Source organism: Tamandua tetradactyla, chromosome 8, assembly GCF_023851605.1.
Source record: "Tamandua tetradactyla isolate mTamTet1 chromosome 8, mTamTet1.pri, whole genome shotgun sequence".
Lineage (NCBI taxonomy): Eukaryota > Metazoa > Chordata > Mammalia > Pilosa > Myrmecophagidae > Tamandua > Tamandua tetradactyla.
This window is the reverse complement of record NC_135334.1, coordinates 67,319,166-67,344,214: the sequence shown is the minus strand read 5'-3', so window position 1 is coordinate 67,344,214 and position 25,049 is coordinate 67,319,166. Positions and strand designations below refer to the sequence as shown.

General features: G+C 42.8%; 1 protein-coding gene across 3 annotated transcripts in view; it reads right to left on the bottom strand.

Moving 5' to 3' along the window:
• PAK1 (p21 (RAC1) activated kinase 1) overlaps positions 1 to 23,820 on the bottom strand; it is a 287,689-nt gene extending 263,869 nt beyond the window's left edge. For 2 of the 3 annotated variants that reach the window (XM_077113485.1, XM_077113488.1), the window contains exon 1: positions 23,589 to 23,820. The gene's annotated coding sequence lies outside the window, so the exon portion shown is untranslated. Of the gene's footprint in view, positions 1 to 20,537; positions 20,727 to 23,588 lie in introns of all 3 variants that reach the window. The other variant, XM_077113489.1, reaches the window with a different exon arrangement.
• Positions 23,821 to 25,049: the final 1,229 nt, after the last annotated feature.

Here is a 25,049-nt window from a genome sequence, read left to right as displayed (position 1 = left end):
AGAAGATCACTAAGCATATCAAGATGCAGACAGATAAAGCCCAGCCTAATGACCAAATTAAAACACTGGATGAGACAGAGACTTTGGAAAACTAATCAAAGATGTTCATATAACTCTACTAAATAAAATAAATGGGGTGGCTAATGACATAAAAGAGATCAAGAAGACACTAGAAGAGGATAAAGAGGAATTTGAAAGAATAAAAGGAAAAATAGCAGATAAAAGTGGTGATTTCTATGTCAGCCCGTATGCAGATCCCTACCCTTTCTTAAAAAAAGGAAGCATATGACCTGCACTCCTCCAGTTTGATGCATTTGAGTGAGATTTTGATGAAGTGCAAGGTAAGGAAAAACCCTGTACAGTGGATTCATTTTGCTGGTGATGGTGGTGGCAGAGCCATGTGGTTTTGGAAGCCCCATATGCTTTGCACACTTGAGTTTGTGATGCAAGCATTTCTGATGCCATCCGCAGCAGCTTGCCGTCAAACTGAGCTCCAGGCATCATGTAGTTGCTAGGTGGTGGTAGGAAGCAGTTTTCTCATCAGACCAGTTAGTTGTGCTGTATAACTTTGTGTGATTTTCTTGGGAGTTTAGCCTCAGGACTCCTCCAACTTTTCCCACAGTTCTATGAACTACCCCGTATCCTTTTAATAAACCCTTTTTCTGCTTTACCTATCAGCACCAATTTTTGTCGCTTGCAGCCAGGAGATAATGCATGCAGCTGATCCTGGAAATCAAAGCAGCATAGTTTTAGGGAACACAGGGATCTGATCATCCTCTGTCTTGACCTCCCACTCTTCCTCCTTCACCCTAAGAGTGTTGTAGCTCATAAATGAGTCCTTACCTGATGTGCACCAGAGTCAACTAAATGGCACCAGGATTTTGAGAAGACAAAAAGTTTATTCAACCAAGGCTAGCCTCAAAGAGACAGGAGGACAGGCCTCAACTCTGTCTCCCTGGACTGGAGAAATTTTCAGTATTTTATAGCATTCAAACAAAGGCAGGCAGGCTTAACGTAACGAGCAAGGTGGGTTGAGATGATGAGGACAGAGATAGTCTAATAACTGAGTGTGCACAGAGTGTTGCATACTTAGACTACTGTGCAAGTCAGACAGGTGAACTGATTATAACTGGTTTGGTCTAGCTAGATGGCTTAAGAATTTGGGGTGTTCAATTCTGGGCTGACTCATGTTAACTAACAAAGGGGCTACATGCAAGGGCACCTGATTTTAGGGGGATACATGAAAGAGCACTTAATTTTATGGGATTATGTATAAGACTTCAGGGACGCAAAAGAAGAGAAGGAGATACAAGCAGGGCCAGTCACAAGTTGTCTTATTACTGTCCAGTTACAGGGAAAAGATTATGCAGTTTCGAAACATAGCATCAGATTTAAAGAAACAAGGCATCTGGGTTACAGTTTAGTGAGTTACAACAGTTACAGATATTTGCTTCTGGCTATATTACAATATATCAGAAAGTCTAGAAAGCATGTAGATAATACTGCCTTAAACTATAATTGTATTTGTTAGTGCTCCATTACAAGAATGCCAATGAGTTCTGGGATAGAAAGGTCTGCAATATAACAAAAAGAACTGTGTCTTTGGGGTCCAGCAACTCTTTTGCAGGAAACCCCTTTGAAAATAACCAGTTATAAGAAGCAGAGGGTGTTTCCCTAATTGCTAGAGGGGGATCAGGGGTGGGTGTTGGTGATTGGGTGAGTTAGCAGTGTCCACGAGAGTCCCCGGGGTCAATAAAGCAAAGGGATGATGAGACCAAAGGACAGAGCAAAGAAACTAAATGTAAGAATTCCCACCGCTACCCCAAAGGGAATAATGGGGCAGGAAATCCTGAGATAAACTAAGCTTCAGATAAATCAAGAAGGTGGGGTCAAGAACCAAGATTTGGAGTAATCTTATTAGTGGAACCCCTCTGGACTCACTTTCAAGCTAGACCAGGTCATATGTATTAAGGCTACTAATGTGCTATCTGTCATATATGGCAAATATTCACCCCTCTAGTTTGTCATTTGTTCTTTCATTTTGTGCTTGATAACACAGAAGTTCTAACTTTGTATCTAGTCAATTCTATTGCTGTATTTCTTTGTGATATCTTCCATAAACATCTGTTATTTTTAGGTAGCCTCTTCCTTTTTCAAAAATATATTCAATATTTTCTTATATGTTTTTCATTTTTTAATGGTTTCATTTTTTATATTTAATCGTTTATACCATCTGGAATTCACTTTGGTGTATGTAAGATCACTATGTAACTCAATGCTTGGATAAAGCAAACAGGCTAAAAAAACAACCAGGCAGCATTAAATGTGCAACTGAAATTAAAATTATGCTTGCAATGATGAGATACAATTCCCAGAGGGACCCTGATGATGCCCAAATCCACCCCCACAAAAAAAAAAAAAAAAGGAAAAAGCTTATCAGGGATTTAAAAAAAAATCTGGTGAAGATGAGCATAAAAGAAAATGGCACCCTTCAACCCTTAAAGTGCTACTTTTGACTTGTTGATTTTGTTCAAGATAAATGTGAGAGAAAGAAAGGAAGGAAGGGAGGGAGGAAGGGAAAGAGAAAGAAAAAGAAAGAGGAAAAGGAGGAAACCACTGATTAAAGAAGACTTAGGACTTCCGGGTCAAGATGGCGGCTTAACAAGGTGTGCATTTTAGTTCACCCTCCAGAACAACTACTAAATAACCACAAACAGTACAGAACAGCTCCTGGGGCCACATCAGTAACCAGACACACAGCGTACCCCAGTCTGGACCAGCTGGACCGGCTGGGCACAATCAAATGCCAATTGTGGAACTAATTAACAAATTCTGACTACTAAAAATAGGCCCCCAGCTTAGGTGAACCTGATCAAAGTGGAGGTTGCTCATTTTTGCCCCTGCGCCAAGGGGGAAGGACTGACAGAAAAAGGGGGGAGAAAAAGAAGGAAACAGAGGTTTTTGTGTTTCCTCTGTGTTTTCCTGTGTATCCAGAGGCTTGACTGCCTCTGGATACAGCAGCAGGACTTTTCAGGCTGCAACTGCCCCAGGCATAGGCAGAAGTGAGCTCTTTTGGGGGCTTGTCTGGAGACTGTGTCTTCCCCAGGGGAGGGGTGAAGCCCCACCCAGGTGGAATCCCTCCATCAAGGAATTCAGACCCCAGGGCTTGGTAATTTGAAGCCATTAAAACCAGCATACAACCTCTCCTCTGTCTCCACCATGCCCCCAGCAGGGAGAGTCTGCCAAAGTTAAAGATACCACATCATCTTATGCTGGTGGGACCTGCAGTCAGACAAGCGCCCACACAGGGCAGGATAAGAAAAACAGAGTCCAGAGACTTCACAGCAAAGTCTTTCAACCTGCTGGGTCTCACCCTCAGGGAAAACCGACGCAGGTGACTCTTTCCTCCTGACAGAAGGCCAGTTTGGTCTGGGAAAATCTGGCTGGGGTCTATAATATCTAAGTAGACCCTCCTAGGAGTGGTGGGGGGTAAGGCACCACACAAGCAGGGCAAGAAACAAGAAAACAAGAACTGAAAAATTCTCCTCTGTTAAACAAAATTTAAGCTAAAGGTCCAGATAAAGCTGAATGGAATTTCAAGGAACACATAGACAACAAATTCATCCAGCAAGAAAACCCTAGATAAAAGAAGTGAAAGCAATCTCCAGAATAAACTAATTAAGGTAACTAAATGCCTAGACGCCAGCAAAAAATAACAACTCACACTAGGAAAATTGAAGATATGGCCCAGTCAAAGGAACAAACCAACAATTCAAATGACATACAGGAGCTGAAACAATTAATTCAGAATGTACAAACAGACATGGAAAACCTCATCAAAAACCAAATCAATGAATTGAGGGAGGATATAAAGAAGGCAAGGAAAGAACAAAAAGAAGAAACTGAAAGTCTGAAAAAACAAATCACAGAACTTATGGGAATGAAAGACACAGTAGAAGAGATGAAAAAAACAATGGAAACCTACAATGGTAGATTTCGAGAGACAGAACATAGGATTTCTGAACTGGAGGACGGAACATCTGAAATCCGACAAGAAACAGAAACTATAGGGAAAAAAATGGAGAAATATGAGTAGGGACTCAGGGAATTGAAAGACAATATGAAGTGCATGAATATACGTGTTGTGGGTGTCCCAGAAGGAGAAGAGAAAGGAAAAGAAGGAGAAAAACTAATGGAGGAAATTATCACTGAAAATTTCCTAACTCTTATGAAAGACTTAAAATCATAGACCCAGTTTCAGGTGCTTAACTATGGCCACTCCTGTGCGCCGTGACCTAGAGAGGGATATCTGCATGGTGCGTAACAGTGACCACCAGGATGATCTCCTGAATCTGTCTGAGGTCTCCCAGCCACTGAGATTTTATTTTGTCTCATTTCTCTCTTCCTTTTTTTGATCAAGATCTCATCCCGATGATGCTGGGTCCCAGTTCACTCCCAGGAGTCAGGTCCCTTGTTGCCAGGGAGATTTACACCCCTGGGAGTCATGTCCCAGGTAAGGGGTAGGGTAGTAAGTTCACTTGCCAAGTTGGCTTAGAATGAGAGAGAGGCCACATCTGAGCAACAGAAGTGTTTCTCTGGGGGTTACTTTTAGGTACAATTATCAGTAGGCTTAGCCTATCCATTGCATTAATAACCTTCACAGGAGCAAGCCCCAAGATTGAGGGCTCAGCCTATTGAATTGTATTCTCACTGTTCATGAGAAATCAGGGATTCCCCATATAGGAAAGCTGAATATTTCCTCCTTCTTGACCGGGGGAGGTGGGGGGAGGAGAGGAATGTGACAGAGAGTTTCGGTGGCTGAGAGATTTCAGAGTCAAAGGGTTATTCTGGAGGTTATTCTTGTGCATTGTGGAGATGTCCCTTTTTTGGTTTATGACGTGTTGGACTGGCTAGATGGGGGTGCCTGGGGCTGTTGAGCTGTGTTCCAGCTCCCTTGATTCTTAAAGATGATTATATAATGAAATCGCTTTTGCAGTGTGACTATTTGATTGTGGGAACCTTGTGTCTGATGCTCTTTTGTCTAGGGTATGGACAGATGAATAAAAAATGTGAATAAAAGAATAAATTATAAGAAGGACAAAGGTTAAAATAAATTGGGTAGATGGAAATACTACTGGTCAGTTAGAGGGAGGGGTAAGGTGTATGGTATGTTTGAATTTTTTCTTTTTATTTCTTTTTCTGGAGTACTGAGATTGTTCTAAAAAATCATACTGGTGATGAATACACAACTATGGAATGATACTGTGAGTCACTGATTGTACACCATGTGTGGAATGCTTCTGTGTTAAGATTTACATAAAAAATATTTAAAAAATGAAAAAGATCATATGGCAACCCAAAAAAAAAAAATCATAGACCCAAGAAGTGCAGCGTACCCCAACAAGAATAGATCCAAATAGACATACTCCAAGACATTTAATAATCAGAATGTCAGAGGTCAAAGAGAAAGACAGGATCTTGAAAGCAGCAAGAGAAAAGCAATCCATCACATACAAGGGAAGCCCAATAAGACTATGCACAGATCTCTCAGCAGAAACCATGGAGGTGAGAAGACAGTGGGATAATATATTTAAATTATTAAAAGAGAAAAACTGCCAACCAAGAATTCTATATCCAACAAAACTGTCCTTCAAAAATGAGGGAGAAATTAAAACATTTTCAGACAAAAATCCCTGAGAGAATTTGTGACCAAGAGAACAGCTCTGCAAGAAATAATAAAGGGAACACTAGAGACAGATACGAAGACAGAAGAAAGAGGTGTGGAGAAGAGTGTAGAAAGGAAGACTATGAGTAAAGGTAAAAAGAAGGAAAATGAGATATGATATATAAAATCCAGAAGGCAAAATAGTAGAAGAAAGTACTACCCATGCAGTAATAACACTGAATGTTAATGGATTAAACTCTCCAATCAAAAGACATAGTCTGGCAGAATGGATTAAAAAACAGGACCCATCTATAAATGCTGTCTGTACTCAAAGGACACAAGGCCAAGGACACAAATGGACATTTACACACCAATGTTTATAGCAGCATTATTAACAATTACCAAGAGATGGAAACAGCCAAAATGTCCATCAACAGACAGATGACTAAACAAACTGTGACATTTACATAAGATGGAATATTATGCAGCTGTAAGACAGAATAAAGTTATGAAGTATGTAACAACATGAATGGACCTTAAGGACATTATGCTGAGTGTGATTAGCCAGAAACAAAAGGACAAATACTGTATGGTCTCACTGATATGAACTGACATTAGTGAAGAAACTGGAATATCTCCTTGGTAACAGAGACCATCAGGAGATAGAAATAGGGTGAGATATTGGGTAATTGGAGCTGAAGAGGTACAGACTGTGCAACAGGACTGAATATAAAAACTCAGAAATGGACAGCACAATACTACCTAACTGTAATGTAATTATGTTAAAACACTGAATGAAGCTGCATGTGAGAATGATGGAGGGAGGAGGGCTGGGGACACAAATGAAATCACAAAGAAAGATAGATGGTAAAGACCAAGATGGTGTAATCTAGGAATGCCTAGAGTATATAATAATAGTGAAATGTACAATGTACAAATTTTAAAGATGTTTTTGCATGAGGAAGAACAAAGGAATGTCATTATTGCAGGGTGCTGAAAATAGATGATAATTAATACTTTAAAATGTCACCTTATGGGTGAGACTAAAGCAAAAAATGTTTATTTGTTACAAAATTTATATTTTGACTAGAGCATTTCCTAATATAACTCAGGTAGATAGTTTGATTGAATGTTATAATACTTGGAATCTAGGTAGGACGTGAGATTTTGTTGGTTTGTCCAGAGTGATGCCCCGATGAATCCCAGAGTGATTTGATAAGTGACTGGAAAAGTATTTGCAAGCCCCCTTCAGGGAATGGTGAGAGTGGGGAGAAATCCAACTTCCCCAAGTTGAATTCTTGATATTCTCACAAGCAGTGTGGACAACCAAAGCTATGGGCTGAGCCCCCAGTCTTAGGGTTTGTTCATATGAAACTTAACCCCACAAGCTATAGGTCAGATCTACTTAAAATTTAGGCCTAGGGGTCACCCCCAAGAGAGCCTCTTTTGTTGCTCAGATGTGGCTCCTCTCTCCAGCCAACACGACGAGCGGTCTCACCACCCTCCCCCTCTCTGCATGGGACATGACTCCCAGGGGTGTGGACCTTCCTGGCAACGTGGGACAGAGATCCTGGAATGAGCTGAGACTCAGCATCAAGGGACTGAGAAAAACCCTAGAATGAGCTGAGAATTAACATCAAGGGATTGAGAGAACCTTCTCGACCAAAGGGGAAGAGTGAAATAAGACTAAGTGTCAATGGCTGAGAGATTCCAAACAGAGTTGAGAGGTTATCCTGGAGGTTATTCTTATGCATTAAGTAGATATCACCTTGTTGTTCAAGATGTACCAGAGAGGCTGGAGGGAACTGCCTGAAAATGTAGAGCTGTGTTCCAGTAGCCATGTTTCTTGATGATGATTGAACAATGATATAGCTTTCACAATGTGACTGTTTGATTGTGAAAACCTCGTGTCTGATGCTCCTTTTAGCTACTATGTCAACAGAATAGTAGAACATATGGAATAAAAATAAATAATAGGGGGAACAAATGTTAAAATAAATTTAGTTGGAAATGCTAGTGGTAAATGAAGGCGAGGGGTGGGGGGTATGGTATGTATAATCTTTTTTTTCTTTGTTATTGTTTTATTTCTTTTTCTGTTGTCTTTTTCTTTTTCTAAATTGATGCAAATGTTCTAAGAAATGATGACTATGCAACTATGTGATGATATTAAGAATTACTGATAATATATGTAGAATGGAATGATATCTTAATGTTTTGTTTGTTAATTTTTTTAATTAATAAAATGTTAAAAAAAAAGTCTTAGGAAACATATCAAACAGATGCAAACATGAACCTTATTTGAATCATGATTCAAACAAGCCAACTTAAAAAAATTATGAGATAAAGGGAATTTGAACCTGTATATTTGATGAGAATAATGAAAAATTCTTTTGTTAGGTGTAATAACTGTGGGTATGTTTTTAAAACAAGTTCTTACTTTTTTTAGATATATGCTAAACGATAAGGTATCTGGAAAAAAATTACCTCAAAAGAATGCAGTGGTGGGGGAGAGGGAAGGATAATAAAAATTAGCTGTGAACTGATAGTTACTGATAGTTATGGATGCATAACAGTTTATCGTATTAGTCTATCTACTTTTGTGTATATTAATATTTGAATTTCTCCATAATAAAAATTAAAAAAAAAAACATGAGGATTTAAATAAATAAATAAATATTATATGTATAGTGTCAATGAAATGACAATGAGCATCATTAAATATTTCCACTCAGGTGAAACTCCAGTTTTTCAGAACAGCACATTTGGGCCAAATCATTTTTAAAAGGAGTGGATTTTTACCAAGAGCCTTCTGAATGCCAAGTGCAGTGAGAGAGAAAGGTTCTTCCACTGTGATAGAGAGAAAGCAAGATGCAATGTGCCAATTACAGAAAGAGTACAAAGAAAGTATCGCTGTCACAGAAAGGACCTGATGAGCCTTCTAAAATCAACATGTTATTTGTGTAATTTTAAAGTTACAACTTTATTAAGAAAAGAATAAAACACAATCGGACCATGTCATATTGCTTTTTTAAATGATTCACTAATTTTCTAATTGTCACGACAAAGCTCCTTAGTTAGATACGTCTTACATCTGAATCCTGCCTCCTTCCCTAGCCCGGTTTCCTGACCCTCGCCCTCACGTATTTAAACTTCAGCTGCGGGGTGTGGTGCAAGGGTAGTTCAGGGGCAGAATTCTCCACTGCCATGCGGGAGACCCGGTTCGATTCCCGGACCATGCAACTCCCCTACCCGCCCCCCCCCAAAACAAAATAAAAAAAAAACAAACGAAGCACCTCTTGTCACCTTGAAGCCTGTGGAGACCTGCTGGGCAAATATGTCCGGAAAGCTGCTGTCCTGTACGCGGGGTCTCTGCAACCAGAGGGAGCGCATAGCTCTTCTTAAAATGGAAGGCGTTTATGCCCAAGATGAGACTGAATTCGGTCTGGGCAAGAGGTGTGCTTATGTACAAAGCAAAAAAACAACATGGTGACTCCTGGCAACAAACAACTCAAAACCAGAGTAATCTGGGGAAAGGTAAATCATGCCGGTGGAAATAGTGGTATGGTTCGAGCCAAATTCTGAAGCAACCTTCCTGCTGAGGCCGTTGGACACGAAATCCGTGTGATGCTGTAACTTTCAAGGATGTAAACTTATTGAAAATAAATAAATAAAAGTACAGATAAAAAAAATTTTAGCTGCAGGAAAAATTCTTGCAGTTCCCAGAACATACCTTATGGAGTTTATATTCTACCCGGAAGTTTCATTGACTCATTCAACAGCACTCATTGATCTCTTAATGTGACTCAGGCCTCCTGCCATAGCATGCCATGCTCTGTCTTGTGGCTGCCGTGGGAAAGTGTCCCTCTTCCTCATTCATTCCTCAAGTTCGTCTCACTTGTCACTTACTCTGAGAAACTTCCTTTAAAGACCGGCCAAGCTGAGCAAGGTGCCCTCTACTGTGCTCCCTTTATATGATGGAACAGGGTGGGGGTGGGGGTGGGGGAGTCATATCTCATTTCTCCCACTAGACTCCTTGAGGGCAGGGATAAAATTCTGGCTATTTACAGTTCATGGCATAAGGACTGGATAGCTGGATAAATAGCAAATACTCAATATCATCCTTAAACTAAAAATGCTTAGTATAATCTTCAGTAGCTAGAAAAATGTTTACAATTGTTTCACTCAAGCAGCCTTGAGTTATTTGAAGCCTAAAAGCTATTGTTGAAGTAGCTGGCCATTAATTTAATCTCAAAAATTTACTCTCTGCTCCTTTTCTGTAACAGAAATAAAATCCTCCCCTGCTCTGCATGCAGGAATGAAACATCATATGAACAAATATCAACACTGTTCTCCTTTTGAAGGACGAGAGCAAAAGCCCAAATAGTCAACACAAAGAAGGGCCTACAAGATAATGGGACATGCTAACCAGACAGCTTTTCCTCTTTTATTATTTTTTGTTTCTTTCTTTTTACTTTTCTTTCTTCTTCTTTTTCTGGATCCTGGCCATTTCTTTGTCTGTCTGGGGTTACAAAAGTCCAGACCATCCTTCACACTTAGAATTGGTCTCGGAAAGATTTTTTTTTCCCTCCAGTTCCTTGATGATGCATCTTCAATAAACTCACCTTCTCACCAAAGCAAAGAGACTTGTTTCTCTGATGCAGGATCAGGCGGGCCTATTTAGGTCCATGTTTTCTGGCAGTAACTGTCTGAATCATAATAGGAGATGGATGAATGCTTGCGGAATGAATTAATTAATTGAATGAAGCTTCCCCTGCTAGGATGTAAACCCAAGGGGCAAGGATTTTTGCTGTTTTATTCTGTTTTATCCTTAGCTCCTAAGACAGTACTTGACACATAAATATTGTCAAAATAATCAAAGCTGCCTAACAAGGAAAAAGCAAGGAGATGCCTATTTTAAGACTTACAGACAAAACACTGACCATTTGCTAGTGATCAGCCCATCTGTGGATTGGCAGAAGACTTTGATCCAGGGCTTAAAAATCAAATCAGAGACAAAAAGTGTTCTGGAGGTCAAATACTTCAATGAAATATTTTCCATATTTTATTGAGTTAGTAACTTGGATGTAAAAGTCCAAGAGAGAGACGAGGACATTGCTTCCTTGTTTTTACATGCATTGTTTCAGAGCTCACTAAACAAAATGTTAACAGTATTTTGCCTAAGCAAATCAAAAGCAAAAGCAATGTTCAGATTTTCTTAGAACTTGAGTGGTTGTTAGCAGCTACATAAATTCTTATTTGGCATGGGTCATATTGCCTTTAAACCCAAAGAAATATATGCAGCAACGGAGCAGCACTTGATTTCCTACATCTGAAACAGCCAGGGCCCAAGGAAAGCCATGTGTCATGAATGACATCATCCTTACTGATCTCATTTCTAAAAGACAATGGAATAATTTTTTTCTTGCCCAAACTTACAGTGGCTTGGACCAGCAACTCCCTAGCAGGACGATGGGAGGGCTTCATGGACAAAGGACGATTGTTGGCCTCTCCATTGCAGAAGGAGAGCTAACAAAGTGATCTTTCTCAGGAGCTCTGCCTGGGACTGTACTGATTGTACACAAGACAGGTGCCCTTACATAAGTAAGGCAGAATTGGATTTCATTTGGATTTATCTTCTTTTCAAAACCATACTTCTCTGGACTTCTCCTCTCTAAACATCACTGGAATGACAGGAGAGAAAAGTGAGATTTTTGAACTCCCCAGGTATTTAAGGCAGAATTTCCTTCCCCTTTCTTTGCTCATCCACCTTTTCACAGCTGCCATCCACTGGGACCTCTTTTGAGAGGAGGTTTTATTTCCTCACTCCCTTTTAGGATCCTGCCTCACATAATCTTCACTGGCTTTTCACAAAGAAAACTAGGACTCCCATTTACTTTATCCAATCCACAGCTACATCCAGCCTCAAAAACTGCCTGCAGCGCATTATCTTCAAACAGGGACAAATAGCAGAATGGAGCCTGACCATTTTCCATAAGGCTGGTTTTTCGAATCCAACACATTTATTCTCTGACATACTTTCAGTGCCTGCTGAGAAATAAATGGTACCAGAAAGGATGGTATCTCTTGGCGTGCAACTTAGAAATGTATAGAAAATAGTGTTGAGGTCTTAACGTGAAAATGACTCAACAACTTGTCAAGGGGCAGTAGGACAATTTTACAATACCATCAAAATATTTATTACACATACCTTCTGACCTAACAATTCTGCTTTAGGAGTCTGGTTCACAGAAATCCTCACATGTGGGAACAAAGGGCATATGAATGACATTATTCAATGAATCACATCTATAGGGCCATATAAATTGACATAAAAAGAGACTTACTATAGATTATCATGTGGAAAATGTAAATTGCAAAACAATGTATAATACATAATTATATATCCAGTTTTGAGAAAACCTTCTCAACCAAAAGGGGAAAGAGTGAAATGAGACACAGTGTCGATGGCTGAGAGATTCCAAACAGAGTTGAGAGGTTATCCTGGAGGTTATTCTTACACATTAAGTAGATATCATCTTGTTATTCAAGATGTGATGGAGAGGCTGGAGGGAACTGCCTGAAAATGTAGAGCTGTGTTCCAGTAGCCATGTTTCTTGAAGATGATTGTATAATGATATAGCTTTCGCAATGTGACTGTGTGATTGTGAAAACCTTGTGTCTGATGTTCCTTTTATCTACCTTGTCAACAGATGAGTAGAACATATGGAATAAAAATCAATAATAGGGGGAACAAATGTTAAAATAAATTTAGTTTCAAATGCTAGTGATCAGTGAAAAGAAGGGGTAGGGGGTATGGTATGTATAATTTTTTCTTTCTGTTCTCGTTTTATTTCTTTTTCTGAATGGATGCAAATGTTCCATGAAATTACCATGATGACGAAAATGCAACTCTGTGATGATATTGTGAATTACTGATTATACATGTAGAACAGAATGATCAAAATAGAAATGTTTGCGTTTATTTGATGTTTTTTTGTATTTAAAAAAATAAAATAAAATAAAAAACTCCAAATGTATGTGTATGCATACACCTCTTGGAAAGAAAGAGGCTGGAAAGATGCTTATCCAACTATTAACGGTGCCTTCTTCCTCTGGAGAGTGAAATTGGGGATGGTGATAAGAGGGAATTTCATTTTTTACTTCATACACTTTGGTGTTATTTAAATTTATATTAAAAAAAGAAAGGCAATAAATAATAACTTTAACATTTATAAAGCATTTATTTTGTGTCAGGCATGTGCTGGACACTTTAGATAGTGGGCACCATTTCACTTGTTTCCCTAAGAGTCTCCCAAAGTAGGTAGTATTTTCCCTGTCTACAGATAGGAAACAGATTGAGAGAAGTAAGCAACTTTCCCAAGGTAGCAGCACCGGCAAATAACAGAACTGGGGTCCACACCCAGGCCTTTCTGATTCCAGGGCCCAAGAGCTTCCCGTTGACTGAACGATACCCTTCCCTGGGATGCAGGCCTGCCTTGGGAGATGGACTCACTAACATTCCTGCATTGCTGCTGGATGATAGGTTTGTTTTAAAAATTATTTTTATGATGCGAATTTTTAAACATACACAAAAGGGGAAGGAATAGCGTAACAAATCCCATATGCCCACTATGACCCTGAGTCAACAATTATTAATATTCTGTATCATTGTTTTATCTATTCCCCACCCCCCACATTTGGGGGAGCATTTTAAAAGCAAATTCAAGACATCGTATCATTGCACCATAACTATTTCAGCCTCTAAAAGATAAAGACATTTTTGAAGACGGAACTACAATACCATAGTCACACAAAATAAAATAAAAAATAATTCCTTAATATTATCTAACACTCAATTCGTGTAAATTTTCCAATTGTCTCAATATGTCTTTTTTGTTTATTCAGATTTGCTATCTCTTAAATCTTTGGGCTTCCCTGAATCTCTTCATACCACTTATTTATGAAGAAATTGAATTATTTGTCTTGCACATTTTCCCACTTTCTTGATTTGATTTCTAATATCCATATCATAAAATATAAACATGCTTCTCTATCTTTTATATTTCTTGCAAGCAGGTGATTAGAGACTTTGTTAAATTTAGATTAAACTTTTTTGGCAAGAATATTCCTAAGGGGTGCTGTGTGTACTTTCTATTGCATCATATCAGGAGGCCCTGAATGTCTGGTTTTCATAGTTTTAATAATGCTAAGATTGAGCCATGGGTTCAGGAATTATATCCATTATAAAGTTCTTCACCAACATTTCACCTGAAAGTTTTAGCAGCCATCGATGATTTTTGCCCAGGTCTGTTACTTCATTAGGGGATTAGGCTCACTTTTAATCATACAAGATTTAGGTATTTTTCAACACCAAACTAGGTTAAGATAGCAATACAATATCATAGTTTTGGAGCAAGGTATCAAAATGAAATCTTTTTTTATCTACTACCTATCATGTTTCTTCCCAAGAATAATTGAATTTTTAGCCTACATATTTTTCCTACATTTCCTATATTTTCCTAAGACAGTATTCTGCAACTCTCTAAGCCCCATTTGAGATCATTTTACTATCTCAATTGAAAACTTTAATTTGTCATTTAGAATTTTTACCCATGCTTCAATTCTTCAATACAATTCATAAAAAGTAAGAAACAAAACTATATTTCCCCTATGGTAATCACAACAAGCTATTAAACATTTCTGAATTATTTTCAGTTTCATGCCCAAGGTAACCTATCTTTCACAATAGAAAAGAATGTCACTGTCAGTGATTCTAAGTCTGTTCTTATTCATTCTATGCTCCAGGCAGGCTTATCTGGGTCAGATCCTGAGGCTAAAAAGAGGGAAGGGCCAGATCACAATCACCAGCAGATCACAACCGCCTACACTGAGATAATAGAGGAATGCTCAGAAGGCTCTTGGGACAGGAGGAAAAAGCATCCCCAGACTATGGAACCAGAGAAAGTTTCTCAAAGGAGGTGTTTAGCTGAGTTTTGAAGGATTAGTGAAAAGTAATGAAGGGAAGGGTGTTAGGTCGGGGGAATGGGGAAAGGCACTGCAGCTGGAGCTGCAGAGGCTGTGTCACCCTTCCCAACCTGACTTCCGGAACTAATGAACCACCCCTTCCTGATGTTACCTGACCCCCATCCTTAAAAGCTGCCCGCACTGAAGCCCATGCGCGGACTCACCTCTCTCCGTCTTGGATGCGGTGAGCTCTACCCGGGAGCGCAGAAATAAACTCGCTCACTTTAAATTTCCTGGTCTACTTTTCTTCTTTCTCAACCTTTCGCCTCCTAAACCTTTCATCTGGTGCCGGAAACCCGGGAGAGGAGTACGGGTGCCGCCTGCCTGGCCAGAGGCGCCTTGGCTTCCTCTCTCCTCCTTCCTCCACATAGCCAGCGACAAGGGATCCTTCGGCCCACTGCTACATCCACCACAGATTGGGTAAGTCCCTTCCCTCCTAGCCCTGCTGCCGGGTCTCACCGTTCCGAGAGCCTGTCCGTTAATTACTCTCCGAAAATCGTGACTTCACGTCAGGTTCTCTTCCAAGGGCTGAGGTGAACGGGGACGCCTGCAAGCCTCACACCCTTTTTCTGGGACTCGAAAAGCTGTGGGGACGCCCCGCTTCTCGTTTCCCTCCCAAATTCAGGTCCAGGACCTGAAAGGGCCTCAAACCAGGGTGAGACATCCCCTGGGGAGACGAGCCCCTGCTCATAAGAGCTCCGAGGACTCTCTCAGGGCGTTGGGACGCCGACACCCCCTGGGCCAGTCCTTTCTCTTTTGAGACCCGTCAGTATGGGCAATAGGTCCTCAAAAACCAAACCTTATACTCCTCTGGGTTGTCTCCTGACTAACCTATCTACACTGGATTTACTTCCAGACATCCGGCCAAAACGCCTCACTTACTTTTGTAAAAAGGCTTGGCCCCAATATCAATTGGATAATGATTCTCATTGGCCTGAGGATGGGACTTTCGATTTTAATATCCTTACGAACCTCCACAACTTTTGCCAGAGGAACAACAAATGGGCCGAAATTCCTTATGTCCAGGCTTTTTTCCTTCTGCGCTCCCGCCCTTCCCTTTGTACCTCCTGTTCTACAGCTCAGGTTCTCCTAGCCAAGGAAACTCCCAAATCCCCACTTCCCTCTGAAGAAACTTCCTCCTTTTCTGACCTCCTTGATTCATCTTCCTTTAAAAGACCAGGGCCACCACCGCATCTTGCGAAACTAACCTCCTCTCCCTCGCTCTACCCTCCCCTCCCTCCAGCAGCACTCCAGTCGCCATCTTGCCTTTCCCTCCCCCCTTCTGCTTAGGCGACATCTCAGTCGCCATCTTCTCCTTCTCTTCCTCCTTCTGCTCCAGTGATGTCCCAGCCGCCATCTTGCCTTCCTCTCTCCCCTTCCGCACCGGCAGCACTCCCGCCGCCATCTTGCCTTTGTCTTCCTCCTCCACCGGTGGCGCTCCAGCCACCATCCTACCCCCCTCTTCCTCCCCCCGCTCCAGCAGCATTCCAGCCACCATCCTATCCTTCCCTTCCTCCTTCTACTCCAAAGGCTCTCCCATTACCGGCATGTCCCCCACCCCCTGCTTCGGCTCTTCTGCCACCAGCTAGTTCCTCGCTACCTTCACCCGTAAGCTCCCATACCCGCTCAAAAAGTACTTTACTCTGTCCCCTCCGGGAGGTTGCAGGACCTGAAGGATTAATTCGGGTACACACTCCCTTCTCTCTGGCCGATCTTTCACACATTGAAAAACGGTTGGGCTCCTTCTCCAACGATCCAACCACCTATACTAAAGAGTTCCAGTATCTAGCTAATGCTTATGACCTCACTTGGCATGACATTCACGTAATCTGCTCTTCTTCCCTCACTACAGACGAAATGGGCCGCATTTTCAATGCAGCCAGGGCCCATGTTAACCAGGTGCATATAACGACCACACCATGCCGGTAGGGGCCGAGGCCGTGCCAGACCAGGAGCCAGGGTGGGAATATCAGGTTGACACTCCAGTGGGGAGGAACGGGTGGACTAGACGAGACAAAATGCTTACATGCCTCATAGCCGGCATGCAGAAAGCTTCAAATAAAGTAGTAAACTTCCATAAGTTAAGGGAAATTACCCAGGGTCCTGATGAAAACCTGGCCGCTTTTCTACACCGGCTCACAGAAGCCCTCTCCCAATATACCCGCCTAGACCCAGACTCGGAGGCTGGTAAAACTGTTTTAGCCACACACTTTATATCCCAATCGGCTCCAGATATAAGATGTAAACTTAGAAAAATTGAGGCCGGTCCTCAGGCCCCTATCCGTGACCTGGTAAACACGGCCTTTAACATTTTTAATACTCGTGATGAACTGGAGAGGGCAGAAAAGGAATCCCGGGACCGCCGAAAGGCGAATTTACAAACCCAATCCCTGATTGCGGCTCTGCGGCCCACTTCAATGGAGAAGAAGCCGGCTATGACTAATCCACCACCAGGAAAGTGCTTCAAATGTGGCCTTGATGGACACTGGTCCCACCAGTGCCCCAATCCTCGACTGCCCAAGGGACCATGCCCTCTCTGTGGTAAAAAGGGACTTTGGAAAAGTGACTGCTCCTCGGCGCCTAGCCGTGGAGGGGCTGTCCTTCCAACCCCTGACCCACCGCTGGCAGCCCTGGGCCTGGCCACCGACGACTGACGACGCCCGGCCCCAGCGACCCCAATCACCCTCGTCAAGCCCAGGGTAACAATCAAGGTAGCGGGTAAGTCCACCTCCTTTTTAATGGACACAGGGGCTACCTTTTCTGTTCTCCCCTCCTACTCAGGTCAACTCCTTCCTTCCCAGGTCACGGTTATGGGCATAGACGGCAGTCCGTCGCACCCCTTAACTACTGGGCCGCTTACATGTTTAACAGAAGGGTACCCCATTACACACTCTTTCTTAGTAATGTGGCGAGATCTTCTTGCCAAATTAGGAGCCTCACTACACTGGATAAAAAACCCTCAAACAAATTTACTATTACCCTTATGTGTGGCCTCTGCCTCCACTCAGGGTTCCACCCTTCCCACTCCTTCCCTACCACCTCACCTAGTAAACCCAGAAGTGTGGAATACCTCCACCCCCCTTATAGCTTCCCATCATAAACCAGTTCTCATACGATTAAAAGATCCATCCTCATTCCCATCTTGGCCACAGTTTCCTATCTCCATAACCCATCGGAAAGGGCTACAGCCCATCATTAACCGGCTCAAGGGAAAAGGACTCCTCATACTCACTAACTCACCATGTAACACCCCTATTTTACCTGTGAGGAAACCTGATGGTTCTTACCGTTTAGTCCAAGACCTCAGACTAATTAATGAGGCTGTCATCCCCATCCACCCAGTAGTTCCCAATCCATATACTCTTCTCTCACACATACCTCCTCACACTCCTCATTATTCAGTCCTGGACCACAAAGATACCTTTTTTACCATCCCCCTAGACCCTGCCTATTACAATCTATCTGCTTTTACCTGGGAAGATCCAGGCTCTTCGGCTGCCCAGCAACTTACATGGACAGTATTACCTCAGGGGTTTCGTGATAGCCCCCATATCTTTGGCCAAGCCCTAGCCAGGGACCTAATAGAGTGCAATCTAATTCCCAGCATTGTTCTCCAATATGTAGATGACTTATTAATTTGCAGCCCTTCTGAAAAGGCTTCTGCAGAGGCTACAGCCACCCTACTAAATTTTTTAGCTGATAAAGGATATTGAGTTTCACCAGCCAAAGCTCAACTTTCTTCCTCCACCGTCACTTATCTGGGTCTGCGCCTCACTCCTACCTCCCGGCATCTCACAGTAGACAGACAACAAGCACTCCGTGAACTCCAACCTCCAGAAAATGCTGAACAAATTTTGTCCTTTCTAGGTTTCGTGGGGTTCTTCCGGCATTGGGTCCCTAATTTTTCTCCCCTAGCAAAGCCTCTCTATGAAGCAGCCAAGGCGACGCCCACAGGACCACCAGACGACCCCTCCACTATATCCAAAGCTTTCTCGGTCCTCCGTATTGCCTTACTTCAATCACCTCCTCTCGCTCTTCCAAATCCTAACAAACCCTTCTTCCTATTCACAGATAAAAAGCAAGGAATAGTGGTGGGAGTCTTAACCCAACCTCTGGGACCAACTTATAATCCAGTAGCCTATCTCTCTAAACAGATGGACCCCACCACCCGTGGATGGCTTCCCTGTCTCTGAGCGCTGGCTGCGGCTGCTACCCTAACGCGTGGAGCTCTTAAACTTACTTTGGGTAGGCCTCTCCAAGTCCCGTCGACACATCGTCTACAAGACCTCTTGTCTCATAAGTCCCTCTCTCTGCTCACTCCTTCTCATCTCCAGGAGTTTCATTTACTCTTCCTAGAAAACCCAGATATCACCTTCTCTGTCTTGCCTACCCTCAACCCTGCAACTCTTCTCCCTCAGGGTCCCTTATCAAACTTCTCTCCGCAGCCCACACATCTTTGCACTGAAATCATGGAGGAGCTCGCCTACCCGCGCCAGGGCCTCTTGGACACACCACTGTTGCAGGCAGACCTTTCCCTCTTTGTTGATGGTAGCTCAGTAATAGACCAACAGGGAAAGTGCAGGGTTTCATATGCTATAGTTTCATCCACCAAAATACTTGAGGCTGCACGGCTCCCAGAGGGAACCACCTCTCAAAAGGCTGAACTGATTGCTCTCACTAGGGCCTTACACCTAGCTGAAAATAAATCCGTTAATATATACACGGACTCCAAAGATGCTTTTCTGGTTGCCCACTGTCACTCAGCCATCTGGAAGGAGCGAGGATTCCTTACCACAAAAGGCTCACCTGTTATTAATGCTAAGCTCATTCAACGCCTGCTCCAAGCACTTCCATTGCCCTCACAGGTGGCCATCATCCATTGCAAAGGGCACCAAACAGACAACTCTGACATCACCCGCGGAAATAACTGGGCCAATGCTGTTGCACGAGAGCTGACTAAAGAGCTTTCCTTTAAACCCTCCAGCACCGGTTCTTTTCTTTACTCTTCCTTCCCTCCAACCTGCTTACTCTTCCAGGGAACGTGAAAACCTCCTTGCACAGGGAGGCTCAACTACACTGGAAGGCTGGATTTTCCTCAATAACAAGGTGGCTCTCCCAACCAAACAGGCCCCTGATATTCTTTTTCAGGTACATTCATCACTCCATATAGGACCCAGGGTCCTCACAAGGTTCCTCCAGCCCTTATTCCATCACCCATCTCTAACTCACCTCATAACCTCAGTCTGCTCCTCCTGCCCTACTTGCCAGGTAACAAGCTCACAAGGAGGGTTGCGCCCCACTTTCCCAACTCATCAACTGAGGGGCCACCTTCCAGGTCAGGACTGGCAAATCGACTTTACACACATGCCCACCCACAAAAAATTACGATACCTGCTAACTATAATTGACACCTTAACAGGCTGGATAGAAGCTTTCCCTACTACACGGGAAACTGCTGACATGGTGGCTGATGTCCTCCTGAAGCAGATCATTCCCCGCTTCGGACTACCTACCTCCATTCAATCCGATAATGGCCCAGCTTTTATTTCTCAGGTGGGCCAGCAAACCTCATCGGCCTTGGGAGTAGAATGGAAGCTACATATTCCTTACCAACCCCAATCCTCTGGTAAAGTAGAATGAGCTAACGGTCTTATCAAGACACAACTAACCAAGTTAGCCATTGAACTACGACAATCCTGGGTCGACCTCCTTCCTCTAGCCCTTACCCAACTACGTGCTGCCCCACGGGCACCTACTTTCTTAAGTCCTTTTGAGCTCATGTACGGCCGTCCGTTCCTACTTAATCACCACCTGCCAGTGCAACCTCCTCCTTTGGGCTCTTACTTACCATATCTTTCCCTAATCAGGCATCTGCTGCGGGAACACGCTGATTGATTCCTGCCACAGCCCAGAGAAACTGATCCTGCTGATCCTCCCCATGGTCTCCAGCCAGGAGACGAAGTACTCCTTAAACAGCTTCAGCCTGGACCACTCCAACCACGGTGGACTGGCCCACACACAGTGATTCTCACCACTCCTACGGAAGTAAAATTATTGGGTGACTCCTCTTGGCATCACTTATCACGGGTCAAACTATACAAACAAGAGGAGGACCGCTACACTTGTCACCCCCTGGGGCCCACTCGGGTCCACCTCACTCATGCTACTCATTCTCCTAACCCCCATTGAGGGCGCATCCTATGTATGGAAGTTCAAAATCAGGGAAACCTTTAGCCAAAATGATAGATTGACCACTCATATGATTGGCACAGGAGACTGCCCTCTAACAGGTTGTAGTCAGCCTATAACCATCCCCATAAATCCTAAATCAGTTGAAAAGGGCCTGAGGCCATATGCCTGCTTTCCATATGCCCAAACTGAAAGCTGTAACCAAAACAACTATGACAATATATATGGGGGATGCCCCCATTGGTCATGCAGAATACATGATGCTTATGTGGAGGCAGCTCATAAAGGTACCTTCTACATTAGCTCCCAGCAATTTTACATAAATATTGCAGATCCCTGGGACACAAGATGGGTAGCAGGAATCCAAGGCAAGCTATACTACAGTGGCTGGTCCCGATACCCTGTAAGCACCATTGAAATACACCACAAATATGTCCTCATTAATACTACTTTTACCCGGGTATCCACGGGCATTTTGCAGGCTGAGCAAAGCCTCTCCAGCCACCTTGCCCAAAGCTCTGCCTCCACAACCCCTCATACATGGCCCCAAATCCTCCAACAAACCTTGCAATTCCTCAACCAAATGCAAATACTCCCTAAGGTATCCTGCTGTTTCCTCTGTGCATCATTAAATAGGCCACTATTGGGAGCCGTCCCTATAAATCTCACTCAAATACACAATCATAGCCCTGATTCCTGCCATACCACTCTAAAAAATATCCCCCTATGGGAACCAGAGCCTGATAACCTTCCCTACCTCCTGAAAACCTGCTACCTCACACATATAACCATAGATCAAACAAAACATCATAGCAAGTGCCAGACTAACGTCACTATCCATAACACCACCCATGCCCCCAAAGGACAATATTTCTGGGGTAATGGAACTCTTACCAAGTGCCTTCACTCCACTGCCCCAGGGCCATGCTTCCTGGTAACTATTGTTCCTCAATTGACCCTCTATGGGGAGTCCGAACTAACCTGGCTACTGCCCTCTCCTCGCTCAAAAAGGGCTGCCTTTCTTCCTATCCTAGTAGGCATCAGCCTAACCGCTTCAGTCGCAGCCTCAACCACAGCGGGAGGGGCATTGGGACACAATATTTTAACCTCTCAAAACTTTGAAACTTGACTACAGGTAGCCCTGGAATCAACGTCAGAATCCCTCTCCTCTCTACAATGCCAACTCACCTCACTAGCCCAGGTAACTCTTCAAAATCGACGGGCCTTAGACCTGCTGACAGCCGAAAAAGGAGGAACGTGTATATTCCTACAAGAGGAATGCTGCTATTACATCAATGAGTCGGGTCTGGTGGAACAAAATATTCAAACCCTAAACAAACTAAGAGACGATCTCTATCACAGAAAACAAGGAACCAACTCTGCCTTTAGCTGATTTTCTTCTCCTCTGGTGACATGGCTCCTCCCACTACTAGGACCAGTTATCCTAATCTGTCTCTTTTTCCTCCTAGCTCCCTGCCTCCTCAACTTCCTTCAGGGATGCATGAAGGAACTATCCTGGGTAGCAATCAACCAAATGCTCCTGCATCATTATCATCACCTGCCTTCCTCACCAGATTCCTACAGCCAGCCTCCCCACTCCCCTGGCCATGACGGTTCCGGCCTATAACCCCACGCCACCCCATTACAGCAGGAAGTAGCCAGAAAGATCTCGGCGCCCTATTATCACAAAAAGGCTGGAATGTTAGGTCAGAGGAATGGGGAAAGGCACTGCAGCTGGAGCTGCAGAGGCTGTGTCACCCTTCCCAACCTGACTTCTGGAACTAATGAACTGCCCCTTCCGGACGTCATCTGACCCCCATCCTTAAAAGCTGCCCGCACTGAAGCCCATGTGCGGACTCACCTCTCTCCATCTTGGATGCGGTGAGCTCTGCCTGGGAGCGCAGAAATAAACTCGCTCACTTTAAATTTCCTGGTCTACTTTTCTTCTTTTTCACCCTTTTGCCTCCTAAACCTTTCAGAGGGCATCCCAAGAAAAGAGAAAACCCATATAAAGGCAGGAAGGCAGGAAAGAATAGGCCCTTTCGGAGAACTGCACGTGGTTTTACATGGCTGGAGAGTAAGGTTTAGAGGGCAGAGTGGCTGTGCTGGAGGAGGCAGCAGGGCTGAGAGCCTGGTCTGCCCTGCTGAAAGAGTTAGGATGTCCCGACAGGTTTTAAGCAAGAAGTGACAGAGCCTGATTATGTTTTATATTTCTTCCTTGGTACATTCTTATTTTTTAAAAATCATACAAGTAATATGGATTCATTATAAAATAATCAAAATTTAGATGAAGAAAATAGCAATTGCTTATAAACTTAGCATCATAAGTAAGTTTGTATGCTGTGTATCCTTCTAACCAGTTTTCTCTGAATTTCCTCATCCCCTTCCCCTCATCTATTTTACAGGGGCATCCAACCTTCTAGAATCTCCATGACCTTTGAGATAGAAAAAATCCTATTCAAACCACTCTCCCAAGCATGACAGGAAACCCAGATCCCTACCACTATCTCTGTGGATTCTCTTTTTTTTTGGGGGGGGGGGGGTGTTTTAGTTTATAAGTGCTGCTAGAGTGCAATACACCAGAAATGGCACAGCTTCTAATAAGGGGAATTTACTAAATTGCAAGTTTACAGTTCTATGGATTTTGAAAATGTCCAAATTAAGTCAAGGCTATAATAATGTCCAAACTAAGGCATCCAGGGAAATATACCTTTGTCGAGAAGGCTGATAAGGTTTGGGTTTTCTCTCAGCAGGAAAGGCATATGGCAACATCTGCTAGCTTTATCTCCTGGCTTCTTGTTTCATAAGCACCCCTGGTGGGGGGTGGGGTGGGGCATTTTCCTTTGGCATCTCCAGAGGTCTCTGGCTGTTGGGTCTTAGATGTTGGTCCTGGTGGCTTTTGTTGGTTCTAAAGCTTTTTCCAAAATGGTTCCCTCTTAAAGGGCTCCAGTAAGCAACCCTACCTAGAATGGGTGGAGACACATCTCCATGGAAACCATCTAAGAAAAAGTTACTGCTCACAATTGGGTGGGTCACACCTCCATGGAAACAATAAAAAAGATCCCACCCAGTACTATTGAGTGAGAATTAAAGGACATGGCTTTTCTGGGGTACATAATAGCTTCAAACTGCACAGGGGCAATGGGGTAATGTTTCTTTTGATCCCCTTTAGCTTTGAGTTTCCACCTTGATCTCCACCCTGAATTTCACTTCGTGGGGCACCTCAACCCTTTTTTCTATACCATACAACCCTGTTAGATATTTCCTCAACCTTTTCTCTCCCCCATATATTTCCTAAACAAGGCTATGTGTTTATCTTTAGAAAGGTTTTGGGGCAAGAGAGGATGGCTTATATTGTAGCACAGCCCAAAGAACAGCTTGAAACTAAGGAATAGACATCAGTTCTTTTAAGAGTCTATCAGTCATTCCCATCATTGGAAAATTCTCATTGACTGTCCCTCCACGGTGACACCAGCTGCCCAGGTTCTCTTGCTCCCTTCCTCCCTCTCTTTTTCATTCTCCAAAATCAGACTTCTCTAGCTATAAACCCCAAAGCTTCCATCCCCAATTCTCACTCTCTTTTGTACAAAGTAATTCAGCATTCCCCTCGTTTACTCCAACCCACAAAGAGATTCTAAGTTATTCTACTAAATCAAAAGTTTCTCCCCATATTAGTTTCCTAGAGCTGCTGTAACAAATAACCACAAACTGGGTGGCTTAAAACAACAGAAATTTATTCTCTCATGTCATATTGTCATATAAATGTTTTTTATCCTACTGGCTGCATTTACTTTACAGCTTTGGTATTTTAAATATCCTTCCTTAAATATGTTTGTTCCTAAATAATATTCTGCTACATCTTTTGAAATGGCTACATACTTTATTTTTGGACACTTAAGTTGTTTCCAATTTTTTATTGTTACAAACAGTGCCACAAGAGGTGTGTATGTGTTTATTTCCACGGTATACATTTTCTAGTAGTGGAGTCGGTTTTCGTACCCTCTAGAAGGGCTGCATCAGTTTATACATCCAGAAAGGCTTTTAAGTGTCTCAATCTCCAAACACTTTCTAATAGTGCACATATTTGTCCTTATTTTTTTGTGCCTTTAATTTGCATTTCTTTGACCAATAGTGAAGTTCAACTTTTTTCATATGTATTGAGCACTTGGGT